This window comes from Ammodytes marinus (genome assembly GCF_949987685.1).
Source record: "Ammodytes marinus genome assembly, chromosome: 7".
Taxonomy (NCBI): domain Eukaryota; kingdom Metazoa; phylum Chordata; class Actinopteri; order Uranoscopiformes; family Ammodytidae; genus Ammodytes; species Ammodytes marinus.
In genome coordinates this window covers 20664973-20686243 of record NC_137211.1, presented here as the reverse complement: position 1 = coordinate 20686243, position 21271 = coordinate 20664973, and the positions used below count along the sequence as shown (strand labels likewise).

Sequence of the window (21271 nt, the reverse complement as noted above, 5' to 3'; positions counted from 1 at the left end):
CAACCCCTCGCCATTTTTCTCTCATTGTTTTGCCTCTCACATACACTCTATTGCTTACTGTATTTCTCTCCCCTTCACGAGAACAAATACAACAATAGAAAACTTGAGAAATTGGGAAAAAAAAGGAGCAAACATTTTTTGTATGTAGCTACGAGGAGCTTTCAGTTTTATACACATTGAAAAGTTTCTCGTAGGAGTTTAAAGAAAGCCACAAAGAAATAAGGAAAATATATCAGAAAGACAAAGTATGAAAAAGAAGAGTGAAGGTAAGAGCTAGAGAGAAGGCCTTATTTTTTAGACCAAGCTGAGGCCCTAAGGGGCATGCATTAAACACTGTGTGAAGCAGACCTCGCCCTTTACTACTCTATTGGTTCACTCAGAGGGGGGAGGCAGCCCACTGTTAATATTTCATGGGCCAACCAACAGTATAAGTAGGTGTAAGCTCATGGGAGACTCCCTGTGCTCTGACAGCCAGACTTCAAATGTGTCCTGGCACATCAGCATCGAGTCCAGCCGTCTGTCACTGGATCATGCGTTGTACATGTATCAGCATGTGTGTGTGTGTGTGTGTGACTCTACTTTTCTATTTGGGCGTCTCTTTTTCTTCCTTGCCTGACAATGAAGAGAAAATGCATTTGAAGAGCAAGGCTGCTTGGTCAATGCACTCATTCAGTGGATTAGTGATGGTAGCCCGTATCCTTGAACTGAGGAGGTGTACTAGTGCTGCTGAGAGAGGCGGCTTTGCGATCTCACAGTCAACCACTAAACCACATAACATCATACAGCTTCCTTAAAATCCATCCAGTTAGGGTACCGCATTATCCTCCATAAAAATAAAAATAAAACTCTTCCATATCATCAATTCACACAACACATAGGCAGACATCACTATAAACTTGTGATCATTACATCTAAAAGCCTTGAATGACACACAGGCCCGACTTGGTCATTTTGCCTTAAGAGTCCTTTGTCCACTGCACCAAAACGAGACAACAGACTTTTTTTCTTCTTTAAAGCCAATCATGAACCTTTAATGGGCAATTGCAAGATGCTGTGTCAGACTTCCACAAATGGGTGCCATCATTCATTGGCACCTCTCTCAAGTGTCTGCATAAGTTGAAGAAAAAAAAGAAAAAGAAAAAAAAAGATAAAGATAAAGCAGGGCACAGCCCTCTCAGAGCACAATGCAGACAATGAATCCGGTGCTATGGACTTTGGCTGTAAGAGGCACTTTGCTGACTGCGTCCCTCGAGTGCCAGAGTAAGAGGACACGGTCCTTTGTATATGGCAGAAGTCTTGGGCCACTGAATTCCCTGTTTCAGCGATTCTTTACAGGGGACAGCTCCCGAGAGTATGCTGCATCTCCCTGGACACCCCCTGCTGTGACTGACGTCCACCTTCTGTTCTCATGTGGAGGGGCAAATGTGGGCCACTATCCGACCCATTTCAATGACTCACTCCACACCACTTGAACACAACTGTCCTTTAAAGAGCCGCAAAAAGTGATGATAGGAGAGGTCACCTATAAGTACTCAGAAAATGGGCACACCGGTATATGAACACAAGATGCTCCAAGAAAAAAGAGTTGCAGGAAATAAGTGGTTCTTGAAAAAAGTTTCTTTAAATTATTTTTTTTTTTTATATATTTTCTTTTATCTGTATCTGTATTATAAAAAGGTTAAGTCTCTCCTAATCAGTTATTACTCTGCTCGTACACCGTACTGTTGTGTGGGACTGAGGGTGCACACACATTTACAGAAGAACAAGAATGACATGATAGTTTACAGGCTGGCCTCGGGCAAAAACGTGGTGCTGGGGAAAGTTACAGTATAGGGTCTGTCCCTCTGAAACCGTTACAGCCCGTCTGGATGGAAATGTTTTCATAAGCCTATCAAATTCATCAAGGGACTGTTTTATGGGGTCATAAAGCAAGGTGTGATAAATACAGTGCCTCTGGTCAAAGAGTTGTTAAGTTCTGATACTCGTGGTGCGGCCAGGGACTATAGGCTAGACCGGCTTAAGGCAGAGCAATTATTTCACTTGAGAGTGATGTCAGGCCCCTGTACGGCAAGGTTTAGAGCATAGCACTCAACATACAGGTGGGGTTTAAAGGCAATACCTAATCTTCCACACTGTCTAAGAGTACAACATTAATTGCTTTTTTCCAGAAACGTGTGCTTGCTTGGCACGGCTCGGTTTGGCTCGGCACATAAGCCCAGCACGGCAGGGGTTTGCTTTGCCATTACAGTATGGCTACCCATTTTGGGGTGCATTTGCGTTTCCCATTATATGATAGCATTGCACCCACGGATTAAGCACTTGTCATTTGTCGAAAAGGTTGTAGCTGTTATGCTAGCTAATACAGGGAATTATTTGTTGGCTTTAATGGCGCAATGTATGGTACGATGAATATGCTTTACACTTTGAAATATAGATGTTATTGTACCGGTATGTATTTCAGTTTTACAAAAAAATACGGTAACTTCAAATGTCATGTCTGACAGATCGGTGGAGGCTATTTACATGTCACTGAAAGGCCACTGAATGATGACTACGCTGATGTGTCACTGTGGCCAAAAGTGCCAGTGGAAAAGAGCAATAACAAACTGTCAAAACAAACTGAGTGTGCTGCAATTTCAATAAACCAATAATATTTATGAAATACTTGCAGATGTCTGCGGAGATAGAGAAACATACTTGTGCACTGTTTGAACATTGCTCAAATACTGCGCCTCAGATGGGGGCTCTAAACTCACTTCTGGGATGAGGTGCAGTGTGCAGGGGTCAGATGGGGAGGTAACAGACGGGAAGGGTGGTGGTTGGAGGAGAGAGACACTGAGCAACAAATGAATGCAGAAGCCGCAGAACACCTTGACAGGCAGATATCTTGCTATGCACGAGATCCACCTCAGGGGACGGTCTGGCTAATTTCCTGTGAAAACAGCAGACTACCAAGGCAGAAGGCAGCCGGTGGGTGGAGGTATCACAGGGAACAGGGGGGGGGGACTATTTTCCATTCCTAGAAAAAGTCTCATCAAAGTTTGTTGGGCTGGCAGTACTGACATGGGACAGGTGGACGAGGAGAGTGGGGGGGGGGTGGATAGATATAAAGGGCGCTGGTGGGGTTGTGTCTGGGTTTGGAACAGCTGTGATGGAGAGACCCCTTTCCGTCTGTGGGAAGAGTGGCGACGAGGCCTGATTATTCAACGCGGCTTCTCATCTGCATCTCGTTTGGGACACCATGGCCTCTTCATACCCTGTGTGTCTGTCTGTCTGCGGTGCCAGATCCAAGCAATAAACACTCTCAAACTCACTCCACATAAAGACATTAACTGTTACTTCCACTCTCTCTCTCTCTCTCTATCTCTCACTCACTCAATCTTTGACACACACACACACACACACACACACACACACACACACACACACACACACAACACACACGCACACTCACGCACACGCCCACCCTCAGTTTCGGCAACAAATGGTGCCAGGGAGAGGTCCATATTGAAAGGCGAAATGACAAATTCTCTTCAATATTCTAGTGTAAGGGAAGATATGGCTCCTCATAATGGTGACACATTTGAAATACAGCCGTTGCAAATTGGCCATGCGGCTGCGAGTGTGGAATGAATTGATATTCCAATCATCTGCATGATATAACTGCACACAGAACAACCGGGCAAAGTCATCTGCGTCGCCTTGATTAGTGAAGTACACAAGCAGGAGGAGAATACAATTGTCTGTCTGCACTGGAAGCGTACTTGTCTCCTGGCAAAGGCCCGCGTCTAATAGGAGGCAGCCTCCAATAAATTTGTACAAATATTCCAACAGAATACGGAGAAGGCCGCTTCATCAGTGTTGATAAACAATGGCCGCTCTCTCTCTTATCAGACACTGCTGTCCAAGAAGTGCACGTCAGCCCCACCGAAGAGAGAGAGAGAGAGGAAGAGAGTGAAGAAGAGATGGGCGGAAAGAGAGGAAGACAAAAAAAGAAAATGAAGAAAGAAAGGAAAGGAAAGGAAAGGAAAGGAAAAGAGAAACAAAAAAAGAGGTGAAAGAGTGAAAACTAGGGGTTGTTCTCATGAAAGGTCAGGCTGATTGTCTCTGCCCAAATATGCTGGCCTTTTCAAAATGAACTTGGCAAAGGCGATATTTTCCACAAAAGGCGGCATCATGAATCAAAGAAGCGTCTATAGTTCATCGCTGAAGGCAAAGCAACTTCTCTCCCCGTGCGCTCCACTCTCCACTGACACTCCACCCTCCTGCATGGAGCTGACATCTTCAGTAATTATGTAATTAACACCATGGCAGGCCTAATTTCAGAGATAGTACGTTATAATTGCATTCGGTCGTTCATTAGTTAGGCCAAACATTTGATACACTGTGCGCAGGTGCGGCAGGGGGCCAAAGGCTACTTGTTTTGTTTTTTTTCAAAACGCAATTGTGGTGTCAATGACTTGATTGGTTTCTGCCAGATATTGCTGACGGGATAGGTTTCTGTAATCTACCAATAATTACCCTCCATCTCGGATACAATAAAAAAGTCACTGGGTCTGCTAGGAAAAACCAATTGCTGCTGCATTTTCCCTCTGCTCCCTGCCTCATGGTCTGCTTGTCTTTGGTGAATAATGTCCAACGGGCTGTGTTGGGACCAAATTAAATATTACATAGGGAAGAACAAACAAATGTCACAAAGGAACAGGGCATTCTGTCTTCCTCACGCAGGTGTAATACTGTATTAAATAACACTAAAACAGTAATTACCTGAGTGATAAAGGCATGTTAGGAAAACCGGCAATACATCCGCTGTTCAGCATGATGTATTGCGTTAGTCAAAGCTGCAGTATGTCTCTGTGAGCTGTATTTAATGGATTTTTTAAACAACTGTGCGAGCCAGTAATCTGCATCAACTGATCACATTAGTGGTCGCTTCTGACTTTAGCAAAATACATTGAAGCAATTCACATTGGGTGCAACGTAATTAAAATGAATCTGGTCCTGGTCTGTTCTCCTGTAAATTAAACACTTTTTTTTTTGCCTTGTGATTAGTGGGGTGGGTAGCATCACACTACTATGATGTTACAGTCGTTGTTGGGCATACAGACAATTTGGTCCAGGTAAAACCAGATCTGTCGCGGTCCCTGTGATGATTTCTTTAATTAAGCCTTGCTGGCAGAGGGGGCCAAATGCTTAACTAGGCAGAATTGGAGCTGCCACTAGCTGGAGGTAGCAATGGGCTCCACTTCAACAGCTCATTCATCAGCCACCAGCGCTACCACTGGGCCACCTGTTCTGACACCACGCAGGGACAGAGTCATTTGCATTCTGCTCCCACCATCCTCTTTCCCCTCTCCTCACTTGTCTCTCCCCTCCCTCCCTCCCTCCCTCCTTCTCTTTCTCTGCCTATACAACTTTTTTTTAAGTTCCTCAGTGGCAGCTCTGGCAGATAATTGAATACCAGGGTTTGATTTAGTTTGAAATCAATTTGGGAAGGGGCTTTTCATTCATTATGCTCCTTGGCTTTTGGTGCTATACGTCTAAAAATCCCTCAGACTTTGGCAGGGGGGGCTCGAAACATTGTCAATTCAAAATAAACCCTGAGTTGGGACTGAGTGGGAACATGATGGGACAGGGAGGGTCAGTTGACGATAGGGAAACGGGTTAGACCACTCTCTCCTCTCCTCTCCTCTGTCCTCTTTGTCACCACCAGGTGCTGCTGTGAAATAAGGAGAGAGGCGTCGACAGGAGGCAGCCATGCACATAGCTTGACATTTTAGCCAGCTCCCTGCAGACACTCTTGGCAAATCGTGTGGGTGGATGTGTGTATGCCCTTATGTGTTACAATGTGCTTCTGTGAGCCTCTATGCATGCGCGTGTGTTAGGGTGTTTGCATGCCTGTATTTTTTTTAGTTTGGATACACAAGTCCATGTTTGTGCATATATATTTGGTGCTGCTAATCCATTCATTGTCTAAATTCTTATTTGTGACAGTGAACACATGACAATAAGACCGACACATTGACCAACAGTCAGTTATAAATCAATGTCACACATTATAAAATATGCTACCATACTTAATGGAACATTATACTGCGCTGCATTTGAAAACAACTGAGTGCCATTGTGAAGAAATATGGAAGCGCTTCGGCACAACACACTCACTAAACACTTTGCTTGGTGTGAGAGACTCTTTAACACCGAATGGAGGGTTGAATACCAGCTTTCAATAAAGACAATGGATAACATTGTCTAGGGAACAACTGCAGGGGCTCCTTAACTGAGAGCGATGCACAAATGGACACTTGGCATCACAGCCACTATTGAGGGACATCAGCGTCAGAGATCACTGCAGGTTTTCTCTACACTTTAAAAGCAATTTCTTCCGTTTGGAGCAAAAACCCCCCCCAATTTTTCCAACTCCCCTTATCTTTCTTGTGTGCTTGACTCAATTGTCATCAGACTGACTTGAGGCTGTGTTAGATTGTTAAAGCCCCCGGATATGGTAATCCGTGGGCCGCTCTGACCTTGGGAGAAGTGTGTTTGCAGGGTGTCGGACCCCCTAATTCATCAGAGACAGACCATTAGCTAGCCATCCAGCCACACAAACACACAATGGAAACAGGAAAGGAAAGTTCTCAGGGAAAACAGCAGCAGCAGCCCCCGTTTCCTGAGATATCATTAGTTACTGCCTTTCAAAACTGCTGAATTGGGACACTTACCTGACTTGCCCCATTTTTTTTTTGCACCACCAGAGCCAAGATGTTGATGAATGGTCGTAAGAAGCTGTCACTGTACCAGCGAGTGGAGAGAATAGGGTTAAGGACATATCCTGGCCACAAACTCTTCCAACTATTAGCGATTAATGTGGAAACGCAGATGATAGCAAAACTAAACTCTGAGGCATTTTTTTTCCCACATTTCATTTGGTAAATTAAAAGCGCACTAAATTTAAAAAAAAGCACAGAATCTGCGGTATCTTCAGCACAGTTGCATTCCGAGTCCCTCTTGGCAGGATTAGTGAATGAAGGACAGGATATGTAAATTGAGCATTTTTCAAAGAAACCCAAAGATGGCGAAGAGGGGTTGCCACGTGAGGTCAGACGGTTGTGGACGGCCTCATATATCTAGATGCCAAACTGAGATGGAATAGCAATTACTCCTTTTTGCATCTGTGCCGAGACACAGCCTCTATCTTGTAAGCGGCAATGATTGACAGCCTCAATAAGAGACAGGCGCGGCGCCCCCTTTGCCCTACGCCTACACAGCCCCCGCTAAGACGACTGGTCAAACCCATCTTCTGCTGGTGCCCCCCCCAGGCGCGGCATGGTTGACACCACTGCCCCCCCCTCTAATAATCCTGCCCATCACATCCATCATGCCACCCTGTGCTCACCCCCATGAGAGGGGCACAACCGAGGGAATCTAATCAGACTAGTCTAATTGAGGAGCGGGGGCTGGCCAATACCCGGGCTGGGAGGCTATAGGCTCTTGCCTGGGCAGGCTCAGGGGGACGTCAATAACACTCAGTGGGTGTCGATTCATCAGACCTCCTTAATGTCATTAGCCCTGAGAGGCTCGCTTCACCCCGCTTTCTCTTTTCCTCGCTTCCATCCATCTATCCATCCATCCTCCACATGCCTCCTCAAACTTTCTCTCTCTCTCTCTCATTTATATTTTTTGTTGCCGCTCTCTTCTTCTCTTTCGCATGTGTCTCTAAAATATATCCATCTCGCACTCTCATTACCCTCGCTCCCTCACTAATCTTTCCAGAGGCAATAATATGTTCACCTTGCATAACAAGTTCGGGACTCGCCTTGGAGGATGTTATATCTTGCGCGTCTGTGTTTGGGAAAAAATTAGCATGTGTGTACACTCTCGCCAACCCAACTCTTTTTCCCGCCCTCCTCCTTCTACCTTCTTTCCCCCAAAACACAGCCCCCCCCCACCCATCCCTCTCTCCCCCCAATATGTTCCTCCTCTGGCTCTCCAACAACACGTGGCACACATTCCAGCTGTTTATTAAACAATGCCAGAGCTTCCTAGGAGCAGGTGATGCAGTCAATTACTCCACAATTACCTGGGTAATTATGCAAAGGATGGAAGAGAGGAGAGAAGAGCAGTGGCGGAGGGATGAAGAGGACCTTGGCAGAGGTGGACCGGCTGGCGTTTGGCAGTGGGCTTTTTTGGGCCCCAGAATGGCGCCAAGCGATTGAGACTTTGAGGTGACAGTGCCAGGGAGAGTGCAGTCATAAAAGGACGATGTGCCCCTCTCCCTCCCCCCTCACCTGCCAAAAACATACACTCACACACACATAAACAATCACAAACACAGCTCCACAAACACTCAGCTTTCTGCCCCACTACACTGACATCCTGATGCCTGTGTGTATTGTGGCCCAGAGTGCACCGGGCCTGCTGTTTTTGTTTTGGACAATAACTATACAGGGTTTTTTTATCACTCTGCGGTTTGCCTCTACCCCCATGGCAATTACATGTCTCATACCTGAGAGGCAACAAAGAAAAGCAGGGGAAGAGACAGGGGAGAGATGGGAGAACATTGAAGAGGGCGGTAAGGAGAGAAAGAGAAGGGAAGAAAATAATAGGAAAAGAGGGGGAGAAGAGGTGGACGACAAAGAAAATCTGTAGGGAGTTGCATGTAGTTCCCAGAGTCTTCCTGCTAACACTGATTGAATAAGCTTGCCTATTTTTTTGCTATCAACATCCTTTTTAGTACAAATAAAACCGGGCATATTTGGTTCACATTGCCTTCCTCTCAAGCCCTCCACTCAAACAGCAACCAGCGCTGGCCGGCAATCATCCATGAGGGCCTGTTTTACACATTGACACACAGAGGCTCATGTCAAGCCAAGTCTCGGGGGATGAATTGAAGCACACAGTGGCTATTCTGAAACAAAAAGTGTCAGATGGATGAAGAGGGCTCGGCAGCATATTGCCTTGCCATGGGAACTTTTTTTTCCACGCAAACGGATTGAAACAATTTTCCACTGGCAGGGTGAATGGTAAAATTGCTTAGTGTCAGCTCATCACTTAAGGAGGATTGTTGGTGGGTATAATAAATTCCCGGGCGGCACGTCATGGCTTCTTCCAAATAAGTCCTCAAGCCAGAAACCCCTCTCCCACCCCCTCCCTCTTTAACTGTCTCCAAAGCGTCCTGACGTGACTCCTCGCCCTGTCTGTGGACACTAAGCTCTCAGTTATGACGCTCCAAACTCGACACTTTGGCTCATATTCGTGTCTGTGTTGGAGATTAATTTGTTAAATCCGCCATCAGTAGGGAGGGATGACTGACCAGCCAAAAAGTCAACATGACCACATTTTTACTAATGCACAGTTGGAAGGGAAAGTCTAAGGCAGAGTAGTAGTATAACTGTGGCTTCTTCATGGCAGATGAAGCATGGTGAGCATTCTGTGATCCTGAGAAAAAAGTGCAACCTGTTTACTGATAAATTGTATTAAAATAGAAAAAAAGAAAAGCACGGCACATTTGTCCTTGGCAGAGTTATAATTTATTTTTTTCGTTTTTTTGTCCGTTTGTCCACCTGTCTGTCTGTTAATAGCCAAGGGGGCAGAAGAAGGCGGTCACATGGCCGTTCTGTTTTAGTGAAGATGGGCATGAGGGAATTACCTCACAGCTCCGTATCTCAAATCTGTGGGATTAAGCTCCATTAAACATGGAGCGCTGCCGAGCTTTATCTCGGGATTTCACTCTGAGACAGAGCGGAGCGCGCCGGGAGGAGGAGGAGGGAGAAATAGCCATGAAACGTCCTTCACCTTTATCGACCAAATTATATAAAAAAGGAGGGATGAGAAAAAATTGCTTTCCCTGTTCTACAGTACAATGGTGGTATGGAGGAGGAGAGCTTGGGCCATTTAAAAAGGCATGTGCATGGCATGCTTAAACATCCAGAGGGTCCACTACAACACTGGCCACTCACTGTTAGCTGCTCCTGACGTGCACACACACACACACACACACACACACACACACACACACACACACACACACACACACACTGTAAAAACAGGCCTTTTCCCCTAGGCACACACGGTCACTTAATGAGAAATGACCACTGCTGAGCCTTTGCACTCCCCTTCGCACGAAACAAAAACACACACTTTTTTACACATACACACAAGCAACTAAATTAGCACATGCAAATCAAACAAGCCCCGTATCTTCAATAGCAAAGCCAGATGAATGAATCGTTTATTGCTTTTCATTTCAACGGATAAAAAGTGCACGCATAATGCTAAACTATAATATTTAAAAATGCTCTTTAGGAGTGTCTCATTAGATTAAGTGTAGGTCACGGCTTTGCTGGAGTGAAAATGAGCTCATGAGTATCCATGTCTTTGCAAAGGATGACCATGAATGGGCCTGTGCATCATTTGAATAATCAATAAGTCATTCTCACTCGAACATTACCACATTGTCTATATCTACCTGCGGTTCGGTTTCCAACGAGAACATTAACCAGCGCTTCTCTCAATACCTTAACTGTACAGCCTGAGAAAGAGGGGGGGGGGGGAACAGGGAGCATGCTGGGAGTCAGCAGGGTGGTCCAGTGATGAACACCTCCTGTGTCCTCCCTTCATCCTCTCTCTCTCTCTCTCTCTCTCTCTCTCTCTCTCTCTCTCCTCGGGGCTGTTATTGATCTGATCTCCTCCTCTCTCAACTGGAGCCATGATTCATGTTGTTCCGACTGGCCCTCACTCACCACACACAGACACAGCTCAGTCAAGCCCTCCCCTATCTATCTGTCCATCTGTCTCTGCCTGCTCTCTCTCTCTCTCTCTCTCTCTCTGCCTTCAGGACAGTCAACCTGCTGTCCACATAGGGCCACCGCCACAGTCCGCTTACCTCCTGTAAGGCTGTAAGGGATGATTGCTATCATTACGTCTTCTCATTATTTTGTTCTTAAACCTTTTTTGTATGAAAATCTTATTGTTCCATGTACTCTCCTTAAGGCGAGACATAGCAGGCAAACACATCGATTTTTCAAGCACAGGTCAATTTTGCGATTTTTGGTAGATTTTTCCTCCACAACATGTCTCCTTGTTTGTTTGCATCTGTATATTTCTCCTGTACAACCATCTTTAATGGTTACCATCTCTACAGTAGATTCATTCCAAAAATAAATCGTAAAAAAATTATGTATGCAATAAAATATTCCGACACTAATATGTTGTAAAAATGAAATGAAGATAAAGATTATAACTCTGCTTTATCCAACTTCATTTTTAAATTTTTAACAAGATGCAAATGCACGCATAATCACTTGTTGCCAAATTTGCATATGCATTCAAACTTCTCTGCAAAAAAATGTTCTACAAAAATAATTGTTTGACTGTATAATCAACTGGCAACGTATTATGATAATATCTCTAATTCAAATACGCTACCCTATTCACCTGCAGTGTCTTGCCTTAAGGGTTTTTTGTATTTGAATCAACATATAAAGTCGACTGTGTTGATGCTCTTATTATGTATTCTTTGTCCCACCAAAGAATCAAATCAATTCATCACTTTGTATTTGTGTTTTTTATACATTCTACTCTTCATTCAGGTTTCATCTTTCAAAGTGTTCCAGTTCATTCCAATGCACAGATGTTCATTTTCTGAAGAAGAATGAGAAGAAACATAAAGCTAGAAGACAGAGAGAGAGAGAGAGAGAGAGAGAGAGAGAGAGAGAGAGAGAGAAAGGAGAGAGAGACACAGACGTGTATAGGCCTTGCAGCAGCAGGAGCACATAAAAGCCCGGCTTCAGCCAAGGCCCCTGCTCCAATGTGTAGAAATTAATTGAGTGAAAAAAATCTGCTGTTTAAGGTTGAAGTGGGTTATGGGAGGCAGTGTAACAATTGTTTTCTGTTTGCCAGGGGCTATATATCGTTCATTCCGGCTTTCTCTCTCCTCTCCGCTCAACACTTGCCTCTCCCTCCCTCCTCCCTCACCATCCATCCACCTTCTAAGCCTCTCTTGCTCCCTCCGCTCCCTTTCATCAGTCTTTTATTTGCCACAGTCTACAGTCTTTTTGATTCATTTTTATCTCTGCCATTTTCATCTATCACAAAGGACTTTAAAAAAAAAATCTTTTAACGTAATTTTCCAGCAATAACAGGCTCCATTTATGAAATGAGGTTTCACTGTATTTGCTTATGAACATACACATACTGAACGAGCACAGACTGTGTGTAAATTCCTTCACATGTGGGATTCATACAAAACCATAACAAGAACATTTTCCCCTGAGATTATGTTAGAGAAACTAAGCAAACATATATAAATGCAATAATATGTTGTGTGTGTGTGTGTGTGTGTGTGTGTGTGTGTGTGTGTGTGTGTGTGTGTGTGTGTGTGTGTGTGTGTGTGTGTGTGTGTGTGTGTGTGTGTGTGTGTGTGTGTGTGTGTGTGTGTGTGTGTGTGTGTGTGTGTGTGTGTGTGTGTTTGTGTGGGTATGTGTTGCGTGTCGGTGCATCTGTCTGCATGCGAGCATCACAATTCGGTGACAGTGACATTAACAGGGGACCAGTGTTGACACACAATACAGAACAAGCTTAGCACCCCCTTGGGCTTAAGCAAATGACTCATTCCTCTCTGCACATTTAAATGTGAAATCCTGAAGAAGTCTGTTGCTGCTGCCTTTTCATTCCCGCGCTATCTGGGAAGAAGAAAATACATATCAAAACAAACGCCAACCCCAAATAAACAAAACAAAACAAGGGGAAGCACAAACAGAAACAGCATTGAAAATCAGCAGAAATTGCAGGAAAAAAAAGAAATGGGACAAAGATGCATGAGGCGCACACAGGACATAGAGGCAAACATCTATTCAGATTACTGTGAAAAGAACAAGGTTAACGCTGATGTATGTGTACGCCTGGAATGGAATAAGAGAGATGTGGAATGCTATGCAAATACCAGAAGAAGAGATGAAAGAAATATAAAAGGCACGGAGACACAAACTTATGACTAACAAAACGTACAAGACGAGACTATTAATGAGGAGGCTTGTATCTGCATTAGTATTTCCCCTCTGTTGCCCCAAAGCACAAGGGTTAAAAAACCTGTTTCCTGTGTTAAACTCCTCTTTTAGCAGCCTTTCACACAACATATCAAACCCTTCAATATAACTCTGAGGAACGCGCCTGCCGCTCGCCCAGTATAATTCTATACAAACACTTAACCATTCTCTTTGAACTTTGCAGCTCCACTCATTATACCTCCTTTGAAGAGTGTGAATGTTGGGAGCAATACTACATTTTGATTTTGCACTTATTAAATGTAACACAGCAGCAAATTGCATCTAAAACCCTTCTGTGTTTGCTGGTTAATAATACATAGGCCATGTGCAAGTACAGCCAGCAGAATAAACAGCCGAGGCAAAAAAAAAAAAGGAAGATAAAGGTAGCCGGCCGTTTGAGTGAGACGGCTTGAGTATAACAAATTCCTTCCACTGCACACACACACACACACACACACACACACACACACACACACCAGTCAATACACAAATATTTTTGCAGATGAGGCAGAAAAAAGCTCCAGTTGGAAATGTGTGGAGCCAGCTGTACTGCCTTTTGAGTAGAGAGGAGATAATGTCACTGGATGATTCCTCCTCAAAGCCCTTGCCCCTTCCGTGTTTAGTTTAGTAGTATCCTCAACACGGGATGCTGTGCTCCCCTATCTGAAGGATATATAAAAAAAAAAATAACCAAGTGTTCCAGAGCCAGCCAGGGAAAGAAGAGGTGGTTCTGCCAAGGCCTTACAGTGTTGGAAGGAAACTGCTGCTCTTGACATTGGGGTCTGCTGCCTTCACTAAAGGAATGGCTTCTTATTAATGGAGACCATTGGAGTGAGACACTTTTTTCAAAGGCAAGAGGCAAATGGAGGAAAGAATGGTAGAGCAACGGAGAGAGAAGAGGGAACAAGCTAAAGAAAGACCCAGAGAAAGGCAAACTCCCAGTAAAAAAAGGCATATCCTGCAGAGGTATCCAAAGTATTTCAAACAATCTTTTTTTATGCATTTTTACAGGTTTTTTTTTCAGGAATAGAAAAAAAATAACTCTTTGATTTTACTCAATAGCCAGACCTCAGCTGACCCCTTTGGACAGAAATGCCCTAGAAATGTGAGAGCTAGCCAAAAAGCTGCCGATAATTAAAAAGAGATTTTTTTTTTTTTGCAAAGAAAACTTGCTCCCTGACATAAGGGAGATGAGAGTAAGATAGATACTGAAACTACTTTTTCTCCCTTTGATCTTCTACCTTTACATTCAAGAGAATCCACTCAATGATTCAAGGTCTAGACCTCAGTTGGCCTTTTTTTTTGGTACATAACACTGCACATGTACAGTACCACTTGGTGTTTTTACTGAGCCAGTATGAGTCTCTGGAGAGTATTCTGGCCTGGATCTGAGGAACAGTATAAAAGCCAGAAGCCTTGGTGAAAAGTTGCACATTAACATAAAAACCCAGGCCCATGTGTTGCTTAGGGATCTGTGTTTTGCTCACAAGACCAAACAAAAGTAGCATTTCACACACTGAGCGCAAACCACAGAGTCATGCAAATCCCACTTATGGCCTGCAGTGCTCGGTTTTTCTTCACCCTTTCTAAAAACCTCTTGCCCTTACTTTGTCTATCTGGTGTTGCTTCTGCTATTGCTCTCCAATGGGTTGGATTGGTGCACCAACTGTATTAATAAGAATAATATAGGTGACATATTTGGGTCTCAAAAGACATTTCGCGTCCGGAAGGAATTTAAAACGGCGATATGGCTTCAAATCATCGTCACTCCCTCATTTTACTGCGCTCCATTATTGTTTTAAATCGTGTTTTTTTTTTTATCCAAATGAGCAATTGAAAGAGGCGAGTGAAGCTGCTGGACAATTTTTTTTTCTTTTTCTACTGGAACCCAGGGGGAATGGGGAGCTGCAGTTAGGAGACTCCATAAAGACAGTTTTAAAATGGATGTCCAAGTCCACAAGTTTTTTCCGAAACAATTAAAATATTTCTCGGCCCGTTATTGCTGGGAACAATCGCTCTCTCTCCCCCCCACCCTCCCCTCTCCTCTCCTTCACAATACAGAAGGGAACCACTGTGGAGCCGCCTCAGCGTGACAACACTTCCAACGCGTGGCAACATGTGGGAAATTAAATTACGGAAGCTGTCGATAATGCACAGCTTTTTGACAGGGCCCCCTTATACATTCTGCTCATTACAGCAAACCCCTTTTCCCAAAATGTGTGCCCCTCAAATCCAGCTGCTGGATCGAGACGGTGATAGCGGGGTCACTCTAAAAGGCCGACTAAGGGCTTAACTGCTGCTGAGTGGTTCGGCAATTGTATGAAGTAAAGGGAGGAAAACTAATTACTGCGGTCTTAGAGGAAAAAACCGTGGGCAAAGTGGACGCTCCCAAAGCTCGGGGTAAGGCGTTCATGTGGGAAGGCTTTGGTTCAGTCGCTAATAACAACATAACAACCTCCATTAAGCCATTATGCTGGGAGAGGATCACTGCTTTAATCTACTGTGCTGGATAAAAAAACACAAAAACACACGCGCGCACACACATGGACACACGTGCACACACACACACACAAACTAACTAAAATAGATATCCCCCCTCCATCACCTAACTCCTGTGCATGGCAACACCTAAAGCTAAACTGCAATCTTTAATGAAGGCCTCGGTAATTATTATTTTATACGTATCCTCCATGATTTGTTCATAATTATACCACAAAGCTTTTTCTATACTCTCTTACCAAGTTCATATGTACCTTGTAATAGCATAATTAAAGGAAAATACCTACAGCAGCTAAACCATATACTTTACTGTACTTCCTGCGCATATGAAATCATTCATTGATTATGACTGTACTGTAAGTGAGGGCAATGGTAAAGACTTATAACCATAGTAACCGTTCTGTAGCAATAGAGATCTTACACGGATTGGTCTTCAATGTCAACAATCAGGTAATTCAAAAAGGAGAAGCTAGCTGTGTGAGCTCCAAGGAAAGGAAAAACAAATAGCTCCAGGACAAAAGAGAAGACAATGGAAACAGCCATTGATTTACTGTCTTTACAGGGCAGGCAGCTGACTGTTGTCTAAAAAGACAAGCCTGTGAGTTTCAGTAAAAATGAAAAATACAAACTTCTTTTTAGCTTGAGGCGTGCGTGTTATCAGTAATCTGATCTTAATTTCACAGTTGGCTTGTAGCAGGGGCAGGAGGGGAAGCATGCACAGTGTCACCTCCTCTCTGAAACAGGGCTTTGTTTAGTGCCCTCTTCACACCTGGCCCCGCAATCTGGTGATATCAGCCACTGCATCTGGAAATCGGTGCTACTACTACCATTACCGAACACGCATACAGCCACCCAAAAGCCACCCTATTTCACAGATATGCAGCTAGTTTGATTTTTGACATGCCAATGCAGCCAACCCAGCTGGGCCATGGATTTGTGCAAATATTACTTTTTCCTACCATGTTTTAAGAAGCAGAAAAAAACGAACTAAAACTACAGAGTTGTTTTTGACTTAAGGTATACATGTGCTTCAATGGGGGAAAAAAAATTTATAATGTATGATGTTCTGCAAAAGGATGGACTACAGCCTACTAGTGAACACGAGGAGTTAAATGTTGAAGGTCATGTGATATTGAACGCCAATGCAGTGCGGCATTCCAGCGCGCATCCAATAGCATCCACTCCATTACGACATTAGCAACTAATGTTTTGACATTTGTCTTCATTATTATCAATGAACAGAGGCGATTGAGCCACCAGCATGCTCCATTAGCTTCCTTCATTGCACAGTTGCACAGTTGAAATCACACATTAGGGTGGATCCAACACGAAATGACAAGTTACGGGAGCTAAGGACGCATTGGCTGATTATTTAGGTGTCGGAGAGAGGGCGAGAGGGTTGGGCTGAAAGGGGATGGCGGGGTGGGGCTGCAGAGGCAGGCGGGGATGGGAGTTTGGGGGAATTGGTTGGAGAACTGTATTGGTATTAAGGTCTGGGGAACCTGGGGAAGCGCAGAGCAGCACAGCACAGCACACCTTAAGAAGAGAAGCTAATTTCAATCGGTATAATTAGCCTGTGGTAATGAAATAAGTCAGAGGCAGTGCCACCTTCACTTAAGAGAAAATCGATCTGCGTTTGAGGGAGTTTATTAAAGCTTAGGAATAATGGGGAGAACGGATAGAAGGGGTGGAGGAGCGGGGGAGATGGGGGGGGGTTGAGTCGACATTAACAGCTAATCAGATAAGAAGAGGTGGTAACATCGGGGGTAGAAGCTCGACAAGAAGCAGCACAGAGATCACTTGGAGTTTGTTAAGGCAGATGTGTGCGTGTGTGCGTGTTGAGGTCTGCTATTTCACAGCAGGAAGCCAGGGGATGCTAGAGCTATATGCACACTAGGAGACCTATACGGCCTGAATTGAGATGACGTCACTCTTGTGGAGGAGTCAACCCAATCAAAATCAGGAGGGATCGTGACTGATAGGACAGCCAACTGGACATCTTAGGAGTGGTTGCCAAGGATCACTGTGGACGTTTTGGCCAAGGCTGGTGAACAACTTAAAGGTGTACTATGCAGTTTCAAGGGATGGGGATATGTTTACATATGCAGAGACAACAGTTAGTTTAACAGATTTTCACTACATGCAATTCTCAGTATTGAATTATTCTATCATCATAAATAAATAAATAAAATATTTTGAGGCACCTGAAACCAAACACAAGACTAGAAGATGTTTGTACACAAAACTGTGGACCCTGCTGCTGTAAACAACAATGGGTAAACAGTGATGTTACAGGTAGCTTTCTAACTTCCAACAGTGTTTCAGGGTTCCAATTTTACTGTGAGGAAAGTGTGTTCAATAAGTTATGAGAATACAACTTAGAGAATGTTCACTTCTGTAACAAAACCAACAAAGTTACATAGTGCACCTTTAAGCTTGGTAGGAGCAGGGACTAGTGGTGGTGAGATAATCACTGATGGACATCTCTCCTCCGGTGTCCCACCAAAACGCATTGGCGGTTACTGGGGGGGGGGGGGGGGGGGGGGGTGCTGCTTGCTCATTTATCCAGCCGTCTGGCCAGCTCACCTGGAGTGATGGGGGAGACGTCAGGAAGGCAGGCTGCTATTTCACGGCCTGTTAAGCGCTAATGCCGCAACATGCCCCGCGCTCCAATTTTAGGGAACAGGGAGCATTACCGCCCCAACTCAAGGTTCTGTCCGTCTGGACTGTGTGGACTTGAAAGGGCAGTTGGGTTGGAAGCGGGCGGGGGAGAGGGGGAGGTGGTGTGGGGAAAGAGAGGTTGTGGTGGGAGTTAGGAGCGAGACAATGAAAGATCTAGGGAAGGAATTAAAAAAAAGACCGAGAGATGAAAGACAGCAAAAGAAGAAGGGGGTTGTAGAGAAAGACACACAAAGAGAGCAGAAAGGTAGAGACGGAGAACGAGAGAGTAGAGCCTCGGTTTACACGGGCTGCTGAGCTAGCAGACAGGACAGAAGCAGCAGCGGCAGCAGCAGCAGCAGCAGCAGCACACGCTGACATCTACTCCTGCCACGCTAGGCTGCTTCTCGCAAGGCCCCAGAAGGCACCCCCCCCCCCATTCGCTCCCCCGGACTCACCACCTCTCTCTCTCTCTCTCTCTCTCTCTCTCTCTCTCTCTCTCCCTCTCTCTCTCAATAGATCCACTGAACATCACCGGCTTGAACCATCCACAACACTGACTTGTCCTCTCAGTGCACTAAACCTGGCCCATGTAATAACAACAGAACCCCTATTAAGCAGTGGATGGCTGGGGAATCAGAGCAGCCATACCAGCAGCAGCACGGCACGCACCATGTAAAAACTCTCCTGTAAAACAAGCGAGGATATGCTGGAGTTATGTCAACTCTTTGTGTTCTGCGCTGTGAAGGTATGATATGAATTATGTATTGAAACGGATCTTTATTTTTTCTCTCCCCCGTCTAAATAGAGTAGTAGGCATGAATAGATAACTCTTTATCTTCTCTTGAGGTTTCACACTTTCTCACTGTACAGAGGGCAAAGGTCAAGTCATTTGTACGTGCTTACAGTTAATATGACATAATGCATAATGGGTCATGAATTCTATCATACTGTAGGGTGGGGTGCAGCAAAGATGGATCACCTCTGTCTGTCAGTATTGAGGCTGGAGGTGTTCAAAAGGACGTGACAGCATAATACAACACACATGGTATTTCTATGCAAAGTGTGTGAAATAACAGTTGTTGTCCAGCTTCTAACTTTCCATTATCTCCCATGTGTCTTTGCCACTGCAATTAGCTCAGGTAAATTATCCCTTGATAGCAACATATTGGAGCTAGCAGAGGCCAATCATGATGGAGGGATACACTTTGTTTCAAGTTAAAGCAGATAGTTCGGCGAACAGCCCTCAAGTGTGTGTCATGATGGTTTTAATCTTAGCACACCCTTTGTCTTATGTTGTTGCATAGTGTACAGTGCACACTACAGGTTTTATTGATTTGATAACAGCATCTCAGCCTCTAACTGCGTTTTGCTACTGATGGACAAATGTAATAAACTGTAATAGTCACCAGCGCATTACTCAATGTTCACGTCAACTGGGATGTAAAGAATGGGCGCCTTCTCCAAAACACTCAAAGGGTTATGTAATAAAGAAATCAACACCCTTGCTTTCACCACATCTGACGCCCTGAGCGCACACACTGGACACTCCGTGGCAAGTCAACAGGAGCACACAGCGTATGCAGCACAATATGTGGGGCGTATAAAGTGAATCTGGACTGTGCCCTGGATTCAAAAGTCATTTGTGTTTTATTTCAAACGGTTCTTCACCTCAGGAGTCAATCTCTTCAGCTATGGCTGGCCAGGAAATTTATTTTTCTAATACTATTTTTTTTTATAAAGCTGGGACCTCTGGTCACAGAGGTCTGGATATTTTTACACCGGGACAGAATGTTTTTCCTCGTCCATTGTGACAGCCGCAAGACAGCCGCTATCGCTGGACAAGAGAAGTAGCGAAGATACAGTCGCTGTGGTGTGCCAGTTGAGAGAGTGGCTCTACTAAAGAAAAACGGCTGCCTTTTTCTGGAGCATTGACCAGCATTGAGGCTGGAAATAGGACAGTGGCATACAGCACAGTATTCTGCCGGGGAGGTAGTGCTTCCCTATTTGCTAAAGTAGGCCCCGATGAAATAACAGGCAGAAGTAAACTTGATGATGGAACACTTTCAACGACATCTGTTGCCACCTACTAGTAAATGTTCTACTTTAGACACAAGTTTATTTATAATGTGTATGCACGCTTTAGGACTGGTTTTGGTTAACAACTAGCTGTTGTAATACCTGTTCAAACTAAGCAGAGAAGAGCCAGCTGATATGCCCACCATACCAAACCCCAGCATTCCAGACTTCTTCTAGGAGGGACACTTTGAGGACAGAAATTCTCAATAATGAAGTTATCCTGTTGTGGAAACTAAAAACATATACTTGACATTGTCTTTGTTTGAGGCTATCATGTCAACTGAGGTTGGAATGGCATCTTAATGTAACTCTGTATTGCTGTTAACATACAACTAAGGTGCTTGCTAATTGGATCAAATTGACTTGTTATGTAAGAAAATAGACAACAATGGTCAGAATCACTTCCCAATCCATATCTGAGCAAGTACTGTATATGTGTATTCGTAGGGACTGACAAAGTATGAAGTCTTTTGCTAACAACATCACAGTTCACAATCTGTATTCACGTGTTAATGCAACTGAATCAATGCAAGTTGGCTGACTGAACCTTCCTTTAAAGCCAGGATAGACAAAAACTGGAATAATATGTTACAGTCCAAAGGGGATGGATGCATGTTAGTCCCAATGGGTTATCAGACCAGTGCAGGACCGGGGATGACACTGAGGCGGCTAGGCGAAGGAAAAGGCCATTTTCTTGGAGTGACAAATATCTATAGGTGTACAAACAGAGAGCAGAGCCCCTGTTGGGAGGATGCCTGAGCTTTGTCTTTGTCACACGGTGTGACACAGAGTCACAGCATAACTCCCTGAGGTGTGTGGTTATGCGTACATGTGCGTGAATTGTGTGTATGTGTTTGTGTGTAAATGTGCACACACACATATGGAAGACCACAATCTCCCACCCTCTCATCTTTTTCTTTTTTTTCTTGCGACTGCGACTGTGCTTGAAGCATCTGTGTTTGGGGCATGAAGCTATAGTTCGTAACTTT

The 21271-nt window shown here is 44.4% G+C and overlaps 1 protein-coding gene across 1 annotated transcript in view; it reads right to left on the bottom strand.

Annotated features, from left to right (window-relative positions):
- camta1a (calmodulin binding transcription activator 1a) overlaps positions 1-21271 on the bottom strand; it is a gene marked incomplete at both ends in the record, with an annotated part of 292449 nt that overhangs the window by 109487 nt on the left and 161691 nt on the right.